This window comes from Antechinus flavipes, unplaced genomic scaffold, assembly GCF_016432865.1.
Source record: "Antechinus flavipes isolate AdamAnt ecotype Samford, QLD, Australia unplaced genomic scaffold, AdamAnt_v2 unplaced_scaffold82, whole genome shotgun sequence".
In the NCBI taxonomy this organism is placed as follows: domain Eukaryota; kingdom Metazoa; phylum Chordata; class Mammalia; order Dasyuromorphia; family Dasyuridae; genus Antechinus; species Antechinus flavipes.
This window is the reverse complement of record NW_026262390.1, coordinates 1-10,426: the sequence shown is the minus strand read 5'-3', so window position 1 is coordinate 10,426 and position 10,426 is coordinate 1. Positions and strand designations below refer to the sequence as shown.

General features: G+C 49.8%; 1 long non-coding RNA gene across 1 annotated transcript; it reads right to left on the bottom strand.

Annotated features, from left to right (window-relative positions):
• Positions 1–295: 295 nt before the first annotated feature.
• LOC127543354 (uncharacterized) lies at positions 296–10,426 on the bottom strand. The gene is made up of 5 exons (XR_007949216.1): positions 10,355–10,426; positions 7,402–7,578; positions 5,136–5,233; positions 1,751–1,833; positions 296–314 (listed from the first exon to the last, which is right to left on the bottom strand). It is a non-coding gene; the product is annotated as an uncharacterized LOC127543354 (long non-coding RNA).

The following is a 10,426-nucleotide window of genomic DNA, read 5'->3' as shown; positions in this document are numbered from 1 at the left end:
CTGACTTCTCCGGGTGACAGAGGAGGAGCCTGAGGCCCCGTGACGGGCACAAAGCCCCCTCCGCGGAGGCCCCTGGGACCCAGGGGAAGGGTCCGGAAGACCGAGGGGTCCCGCCTCCCTCGAGCCTACCTCTGTCATCGGCAGAGGGGTTATCGATGATGACGACGTCGTCATCGATGAGGGACTCCGGGGAGGAGTTGAAGTCGCTATCGAGGCCGAGGTCGGAGTCCGTGCTGCTGTCGTCACTGATCTTGATGACTCCCGGGAACTCGCACACCACCTTGGAGCTCTTGCTGGCCGGCCTTTGGGCTTCCCTGTGGAGGAACGTGGAGTGACGGTGTCACCAGCGGGCGGGCGGGCCCTCTGGCAGCGGGCAGGGCAGGCGCAGAGGCAGACAGAGAAGTCACCAGAAAGCCAAGGGTTCCCCAAATAAAAAATGGCCAGAGACCGAAGCAGGAAACAGAGAGAGGAAGATCTGCCCGCTGACTCTGCTCCCGGGGGGCCGCAGCCTCCCTGTGCTCAGCTCCCCGTGGCCCAGGGACAGGAGGAGTGACTGCAGGCCTGTGGGCCCCCTGCCTGGAGAGCGCGGCCCGCTGACGGGGCCCAGGAAGTGCCTGAGCAGGGGCGCAGTGCCAGGCACGCTGCTCACATGCGGTGCTTTCTGGGGGAGCGAGGGCATCTCTGGAGGCTCGGCTCCTGCCCCCTCCCTTGGGGATGGACAGGACCTCCAGAGTTGGGGCCCAGCTGGCAGAAAATGAGCTGAAGTAACACGGGTGGGGATGAGAAACCAGGCTCTTACCTTGCAGGAAGCCAGGCAAAGGGGCTGGAGGGGTGGTGGTAAAACACAGGGGCCTGACCTAGCCTCCTGCTCCCGGCACCGGGATCTGCCTCCCCAAGGACTCTAGCAGGCACCCAGTCCCCTCATTTCTGGGCTCTGCTTTGGGAATTCCGATCAGAACCAGGGTAGGAGCCACGGAGGAAAATCTGTTTATGACTTGGCCCCAAGTCCTGAGTGGTGGGCTCTGGTCTGACCCCCCAAAGGTGATTTCAGGGATCTCTAGCTATTTCCCGAAAGAACAAACCCAACACTGCTGGGCTTGACATGTGCAGGGCGTCCTGGGGGAACAGCTCTGTAATGGAGGACGTGTCCTTGGATGTGTGTGTAGGTTCTGGAGGATTTGCCTGTCCAAGAGGGTCTGTCCTCTCCCACTAAAGCCCTCACATCAGCTCAGGGTCCCTGATCTATATATGAGTCCTGGAGAAGGGATGGCCAGGCCAGGCCAGGCCACTGGTTGTCTGCCCGGGCGAGGAAGGGGGAGCCCTTCCCTCCTCGGATGGGGGCTCTCCCAGGCTAGCCCACCCTAGCACCTGGCTCAGGCAGGTCCAGCCCCCTCAGAGCTGGAGGGAAGGGGAGAGGAGGGAAGGTCAGGGCAAGGGCGGAGAGACAAGGGCTTGGGCGTGGAACAGAAGCAGACTTCTCCGGCAGGCGAGGGGAGGACAGGGAAGCGGGGGGAGGAGGAAATCGGAAGGCAGGTAGGCTCCACATCTCGGGTGAACGCTGGCGGATGGTTTCACAAAGAAAAGCTGGCCGAAATCAAGAGGAGGAAGCAGCAGAAGCGTGACAAGGGGGTGCGGCGGGGGCGGGCGGGGGGAGGGGACCAGTCAAGAAAGGCAGAGGTGGTTGGGAGACAGCAAGCAAGCCACAGTCGCTGGGCAGGAGTTCAGAGTTTGCTGGGGAACAGGGTCTTACGTTTTCTTTTAATGCCAGTTCCTTTGTCTCTCTTTCTTTTGGTTGAAGGAAAGTGCTTCTGAATTAGTGATAGAAAGACGCCTCTGAAAGTAAGATGCACAATTTATTCTCCCTGGTAGCAGCAGGAACATCTTCTCAAAGAAGGTAGAGATAAACTCACTGAATCATTTCTTAAAGTGAAAAGGGGGGGATTCTGCCTCCTGCAGCTTGCATGTTGACCATTAGTGAGTCCAAACAACTAGGGATTAGTATGTATTGTAGGAAAGGGATCTAATTAGTTCAGTGGATCCCGAGTCGTTCTCTCTGACTGGGGTGTGGGGCAGACGAGGGGTGCATCTGTTAAAACAAAAGTCCCAATTCATGCTACTGTTTGTCTGTGGAGGACAAAATGACATAGGCAACGAGCCATCGCTACATCCATCCCATTCTCCAAAAGTGGGTTGGGGACCTGCCCAGCTGCGGGCCAGCTAAAGGGCAAGGGCCTCCCTCTCCGGTCACCGAGTGACACAAAAAAAGGAACTCACAGAGTCCTGCTGGGAAGGAGGAGAAAGACATTAGGATCTCCTGAGTAGAGAGGGCTAACACGTGGAGAACGCCAGAGAATACTGGGATTTTGGTCCCCATGAGGGGCAAGGCCTTTGGGGAATGGGTGGCAGAGCAAATGACATTTAAGACAAATACTTATAAGGGGCTCCGTGCTTGGCAGAAAGAATTTTAAGGACACACACTTACACCAAGACACAGACACAGACACACAGAATGGGCAAAGGGGCGTCTAATGAATAATAAGAAAAATTAATGATCACAGTTCATGTTTCTCAATGATCAAATGCTGGTTCATAAGGTATTTTCCTCATAACAACTTGGGGAATTTTATAGATGTGGAAACTGAGACCAAGAGAATTAACTGACTTGTCTGTGGCTCCACAGGGGGATTTGAACTCAAGGCTTTTGACGCTAAGTCTAGAATTCCTCCTGCTTCTTTCACAAGCAGGAGGGGTCCTGGGGGTCTTTCTGAAGGAGGAGTTCCTGTTGGGTCTGGGCGCTGAATCTATGTCTTTGGTGATCTCTCCATGGGATATAAGGCCAGAGGCGGTTTAGTTCTCCCCTGGTCGCATGGAAGTGATGGTCTGTGTCCATAAAACAGGAAACACATCACTCTGATCTCGGGCAGAGGACTGCTTGCTTTCAACGTAACAAAGGAAGGATGACAAAACATGGGCAGTGTCACAGAATCGGTCACAGATGGTAACTCAGGAAGGTGAACAGGAGACAGGGCATTACGGCAAACAAAAGAGCAAACACTTCAATGCGGGATGTCTGCAATGGAGCCCTGGTGGGGAGATGAGAAGGCAGGGAAGGACGTGGGGAAAAGCGGCAGCTGAGATTTAGGTTTGGGCTCTCCTGGGACAGGCCGGGTGGGAGGGCTGGAAAAGGAGGTGGCTTTATATAGCCTTTGAGATCATTGGTGCTTTGAGGAATCAGCACATAATGGAGTTAAATATTCCCTAGAAGGAACTGGCTTTTTGGGCTTAAAAAGCCTTTGCCTGACCCTGGGCAAGGAAGAAAGCTCTCTCTATGCCTGTCCCTTCCTGGCCTTGGTGTGGGTTGCCCCAAGCCTTCTGGGGGACCGGAGAAGTCTGAACCAGGATTTGAGTGCTGGGGCTTCACTAATTGAGTTGCTGCTCCCACCAGAAAGGCCTCCGTGCCATACGACGTGTGGCCCGGGCCCCTGTGGAACTCATTTCTCGGCTCCCTCCCTGAATCTCATGCATTCACCCCTCCTCTGAGCTCAGATAATCTGCCATGGACGCTCAGAGCAAAAATGGAGTCCCACACCCTAGCCGGCCTTCAGTGAAAAATCTGCCTCCTCCAATGAGGCAGGAGAGGGGCCAGCACTGGCGCACTGGGACAAGCCCGCCGGACTCAGCCAGCCTCGGCAGCGGGCTCAGCATTCTGGGAGCACCGCTCACTCCCTGGGAGGGCAGGGAGAAAGGCCGCGGGGAAAGGTAATCCTGAGGCCAAACTAGGTGAGAGCGGCCGGGAGGACCATCTAGAATTAGGGACCACAGTACGGTGAAGCTAAAAGTGGGGAGGAGGAGGCAGAGAGGGAGAAAGATGGAGACCCAAGCCCATCCTCTCCTCCGCCCTTCCCTGCGGTGCACTCTTAGGTAAGCGAGGCCCTGGGCCCTCACAGGGAAGCCAGGTAAGACAGGTGCAGCTCCCAGGCAGGAGGCAGCAGGCACGGAGGGGAGCAGGATGAAGGCGCCGGCCTCCCCTTCCTCTCCTCTTCTATTAAAAAGGGAGGGCTGAGACGTGGAAGGATCTCTAAGGTCTCTTCAGCTCTGACTGTTGGACTCTGATTCATTCAGTTCAATCCTTTCATTTTGTGGGTAGAAAACAAGATCTAGAGAAGGGGTAACTTGCTGAAACACATGGTGAGCTGGGAGAGCCGAGCCACCATCCCCAGGGGTACGGGCCTTCTCGACTCCACGCCTTTGTCTGTGGCCTGGGAGGCAGCGTGGCAGCCGGAGCCCCCTTTGGATTCAGAGACCTGGAGGGGGATCCTGGCTCAGGGCCTTGGAGGTCCCAGATGACTCCCTTTTCTCTCCCTGGGCCTCAGTTTCCTCATCTGTAAAAGGGGAGTTGGGTTCGAGGACTAAGGGGCCTCCTAGTTGTACCCCAGGATCTACACTCAGTTTTAGACCATAAGCTCCTTGATGGCGGGGACTGGCTTTTGCCTCTCTTCTCTCTAGCACTTGACCCAGCACCTGGCACAGAGGAGGGGCTTGACAATGACTGATTACTTAACCACCTGAATCAGTAGCAATGGATAAAAATTATCCAGTCCTGTGGGTCACATTCCTCCAACCCTAAGTGTCCCAAGCCAGGCCGGAGGTGAAAGCTCATTTCCTTGGATCACTGAGGCAGAGGAGCCGCCAGGCTTTGGGGAAGGGGATTCCAGTTGCAATGGGTACACATGGAGTTCCAGGACCGAGGCTGGGGGAGGGGGGCTTTTACAGATTCCAGTGGCCATGGAATCGGTCACATCAGCCCCACGCAGGCTGCTCTGGGATGACGGCCTGCTGTTGAGCCAAAGAGCCAGAATCCACGTCTGCTTTGAGACTGGGGAGTATGACCTGGAGTATGGGAAAGTCCACCATATGCCCAGGCCTTGATGTTAACAACATTCATATGGATGGTTAAATGTTCTTTAGCTTAAAAATGAAATAGCTTCTTGTTGGCTCAGAACATGGCTCCTTGGTGGGTTGGAGTAAAGGCTCCAGCTCCTGCCCCTCGGCGGCCCTGGCCCTGTTCCTCCTTTCTCCTCCTCCTCCTCCTCCTCCTCCTCTTCCCCCTTCACTGCCCAACAACTCCTACTCACTCTGCAGCAGAGACAAAGCAGTTCAAGTGCCCATCATTCTCATCCAGGACCTCTCGGGTTCGAGCTTCTCCTGTAGACTGCAGCCCAATGACTATGCACTGTGCAAGAAAGGAAGGGGAGGGTGTGAGCCAGAAGGCAGGGAACCTCAGGGGTACCCTGGGCCAGGTGGCCCCTATGAAATGGCTAACTAGTGGTCAGCCAAGCTCTGCTTGCATACAGCTGACCTGAACCAAAAGCTTGCCAAGAGCTGCCACGGGGGCCGACTTATCCCTCAATAACATTAATAATGATGATAACAGTTAACATCGTATGGCCCTTAGGTTTACAAAGCACTTTCCTCATAAAGAGCTTCAGCGTAATGGGAGAACTATTACACTCATTTTACAGATGAGGAAGCTGAGATCCAAGCAAGTTAAGTGACTGCCCCAGCACTCACAGGGTGGTGGAACTCAGGTGAGCACTTCTTGATTCCTCCTGATTCTGTGTCCGCCCATTCTACAACCTGCACAGAGGTATCACTGTCCCACAGTCCCCTGCAGCAATCCTACCAACTCTCACTAAGAGAACTAAGAAGTTACCACCAAAAGGTTCATGAGGAAATATACTAAATATCTAATGGCTTCTTTTTACTTAGCAAAACTGCTTTTAATGCAAGTTGGAATCTTTCAGATTCTAAGAGGAAGAAGGATTTTTCTCTCTTGTTCAGGCCGGGGCCCTAAGTATATCCCAGAGACAACTGGTGGCAAGAGAGAGCAAACTGGCTGGACTGGTGCAGATGGACTTCATGTCTATTTTAGAGGAAGCTTGGTCTGAGTGGGTGCCATCTCCATCTCTTCTGGGTTCTTTCTTTCTTTTTCCTTCTTATTTAATATTTTATTTTTTTCCCAATTACAGATAAAGACAATTTTACCTTTTTTTCTCCAAATTTTGAGTTCCAAATTCTTTCCCTCCATCCTCTCCTTCTTTCATTGAGAAGGCAAGCAATTTGACATAGATTATACATGCATAGTCATGCAAATCACATTTCCATTTAAGTCACATTTCATCCCATGAAAGAAAATACAGACAACCCCAAGAAAACCTCTCCTCAAAAATGAAGAAAAAGTATCTTTAATCTGCATATTCTGGGCTTTTCTTTAAAAAGGTCTATCCCTGGAATTGTAAACTGATTTAGCGATCCTGGAGAGTAATTTGGAACTATGCCCAAAAGGCTATCAAACTGTGCATATTTTATGACCCAGGAGTGTCACCACTAGGCCTGTATTCCAAAGAGATCATAAAAAAGGGAAAAGGACCCACAAGTGCAAAAATGTTTCTTTTTGTAGTGGCAGGGTACTGGAAAGTGAGTGGATGCCTATCAGTTGGAAAATGGCTGAATAAGTTATGGTTTATGAAAGTAATGGAATATTATTGAGAAAAAATGAGCAGGCTGATGTCAGAAAGGCCTGGAAAGGCTCACATGAATTGTCACTGAGTAAAGTGAGCAGAAGCAGGAGATCATTGTACATGGCAACAAGAAGATTATATCACGATCATCTGTGTTGGACTTGGTTCTTTTCAACAATGAGGTGATTCAAAACAATTCCTTAGACTTGGGATGGAAAATGCTATCCATATCTGGAGAAAGAACTATGGAAACTAAATGCAAATCAAAGCTTACTATTTTCATCCTCCCCTCCCCTTCTCGTGGTTTTTTCCTTTTGTTTTGAATTTTCTTTCACAACATGACTACTATGAAAATATGTCTCCGTATAACCTATATCAGATTGCTTGTTATCTTGGGAATGGGAGGAGAGGAAGGAAAGGAGAAAAAAACTGGAATTCAAAATCTCATAAAAGTGAATGCTTAATGATAAATGTAGAAATATATAGAGAAGAATTGCACATGTTTAACATATATTGGATTGGTTTGCTGTCTAGGGGAGGGGATAGAAGGAAAGGAGGGAGAAAAATTTGGAACACAAAGTTTTGCAAGGGTGAATGTTGAAAATTATCTATACATGTAATTGGGGGAAAAAAATCCTATTACGTTTAAGAAAAAAAAAAAGGCCAGTCCATTCCATCATCTGAAGGGATAGAAACAGTACAATATTTATAGACAGGAAACCTAGGTTTGAACTGAATTTTCATTTATTACTTATGGAGAAATTATTCTCTACTTGTTTGGGCTTGTTTTCCTATCAATAAAAAAGGCAAAACAGTGACGTCAGCCTGAGAGATGTCTCAAGTCCCTTTCAATCCTAATCCTAAAAATCTGTGACTATACCTTGCCCTTTGCCAGCTCCTCTGTTGCAAGCTCAACCAAGCGACGGACTTTGGCGGCGATGCAGAGATATTTGAAGAAGCGCTGATGGGCGGACCAGAACTGACCCCAGAGGGACTTGCGGGATTCCAGGCCAATCCACTCTGCTGCCCGCTGGAACACCACTAATGCCTCTGCCCACTGAAACAGAGAAGGAAGGTGATAACAGGACATGGCCCCTTGTTCTTAACCACCTCAGGCTGGCTTTTCTCCAGGTCCCACGGCTATTTAAACAGGGATTCCTTTGAGTGGCTCCTGAGAGCTACCAAATAAAGCTTAGTCTTGCACTCAGGGCACACCATGGTTTGGCACTGACTTGTTTTTGCGGCCTGTCTTATGTCATGGCACTTCATTTATTCCCAGCACAATTAGACCACTAATTGTTTGCTAACTTCCTTCATGCTTTTGGACATCTACCTCTTCCTTTCCCTACACCATATCTGGAATTGATTTTCTAGTTCCACCCCCACCCCGCCTCCAATCTGATAAATACAATTCAATAGACATTTATTAAGCACTAGATGTGCAAAAAAATATCACAGGGGAAGTTGCAGGCTAGGAAGAACTAATGAAATCCTCTCCTCTATTTTTAGGAATCTTGCCAGGTTCTTCCCTGATCACCTGATCCTTCTTTTTGTCCATGTATCTTGTTTGGATTTCTCCTTTACACATGCAATAGAGGCTTTTCTGTGAAGGTCTTTGAGCTCTCTTAAGTGCAGAGACCAGGTCTGACCCTTTCCATCCCTAGGGCACGGGTTCTGAATAAACAGAATCTTACTGTTTTTAACTGCTGTAGAAAACTATATCCCATAAGGTGAAGGCAATCCAGTGGGTAAAAGGGGGTAGGGCTTTGGGCCAACCAATTAAGTAGGGGAAATCAAGTTTCATTAGGGAATTCATTTTCATATAAAGCAACCAGAGAAGGAAGAAGACCAGAGAAGAAGGATTTCCTTTTTTTGCCAAGGTGAGGAGAACTGAGGGATGCACCAGGGAGAGATGGATAAGAGAAAGTCTCGCAAGGCTACTGTTTCAGAGGAAATCAGTTTCAGTCTTATTTGGGAATGAAGAAAACTTCCTGGAGATGGCCTGGAGTTTAGAGATATTAAGAGACACACTCAAAGGCTTTCTATTTCCCTGAAATTCATTCCATTGTGACTGAACACAGAAAAATATATGTGTTGTTCTTTGTTAAAGAAAAAAAAATTGCAACAACACAGATGCACAAAGAATTTCCATTCCCTCACACTATTTAATGAGGGATTGTCTTTTGGGTACTGAATTTCTAAATTCTGAAGGGCTAAAATGTGTTCTTTTTTCCTCTTTTAAATCTTTATTCCTATGAAGAACTTGTTTCATATCCTACCTGAAAGTTTACAGAATGATTTACTTATATTATAGTCAAACCTTGATTGGTGCAAATAAAGAATCCTTAAAGTGGTCTCATTGTGTCTGCACTGCATGTTTCCACTGGGCTGGAACCAAAAACCATATTTTACATGATTAAAACTTTAGTGTAAATGTGAACACATGCAAACACACCACTAAACTCTTTATTTGTACTAACCAGGACCAAGCTGTATTTCATTTGATGACTAACAATAGGCAACACTTGCAAGGCAGGTGCCATTATTATCCCCATTTTAGAGAAGAGGAAACAGAGGCTGTGAGAAACAAAATGAGCCATCCAGGCTAGTAAGCGTGTGAGGTAGGGTTCAAATCCAACTGTCTCTTTCTTCATTCTAAGTATTAACTCACCTATTACAATGATTACTGATTTGCCATCTGACTTTTTTCTAAACTAACCATCTTCAATTCCATTCTCTCCCTACACTAAGGGGCCCAGGAAGATAACAAGCCATTCTTACGTCAGAGCCAAAATGTTTAGATGTGAAAGCAGACCACACGTGCACACACACAGCACGCACACACACACAACAAGCCTATCCTGACTGACTTCCTTGCCGAGTGCAGACAGAAGCCAGTTCTGCCTCCTGTCCTCCTTATCTAAGCCACATTGGGGGGCAATCCCTATATCAGTAAAATTGGGAAAAGAAGCACTGGGCCCCACTGCCTGACAGAAAGAACCTGGACGCTAGGGGCAGAAAGCAGAGGGGATTTGGACTGAAAGGACGGGGCTCAAAGCCTGCCTCTGCCTCCTACAAAGGCCTCTGAGCAGGCCTCGAGATGCTCACAGACAAGCACAGTGGGTTGGTCTGGCCGGCCCTCAGTTACAGAAGGGCAGCCTCTGCCTCTCTGCAGGTGCTGAGTCTAAAAAAGGCAGATAACTCCTACCCTGAGGCTGTCAGCGCCTCACAAATCTGGGAAGGCCCAAGGGAAGGGGAGTGACTGTCAGTCTCTGCCTCTGACACCTGGGGCAGCTTCCACAGCGTACCTGCAGGCTGGGAAGTGATGCTGATAGAGGCAGGGGTCGCCTCCCAAGAACCTGCCCGCAGAGAGTTTAGCTTCCAGGGCTCTTGCAGCCTGCTTCGCTCAGCAAGGCTGGAGAGGCGACTGTCTGCACTGGTAGAGGGAAAGAATGACCCTAACCCCACTGGTCACCTTCATGCTCTTGAGGGTCCCGTGCGCTCGTCATGATCGAGTAGCCTCAGTCCAAAAAACCTGGGTTGTTCCTATTTAACTATGGAAGGAATCTTTTAAAACAATTCTCTCTAACGGGAGTTTGTTCAGCTAAGCACCAGACAGACCTGAGCAAGACCCCGGTGATGCAGAAAGGGGAGTCCCAGGGGGCACCCAGCCCACTACCCCTTCAACAAGGAGCAAGGCAAGGGTTGCCCCAGCTTCTCTACCAGCAGAGGAGATTCTGTTGAGAAAGACGGAGCGTAGGGCCTGGGTCCATCTTGTGGGGGGGGGGGGGGGGGGGGGGGGGGGAGAGGGCGAGGCCCTCACCAGTGCTCACCAGCTGGGCTGCTCTGTTGTAGATGCATTCATATGACGGGTCGAGAGGGATCTCTTCTATCCGGAAGGTGAC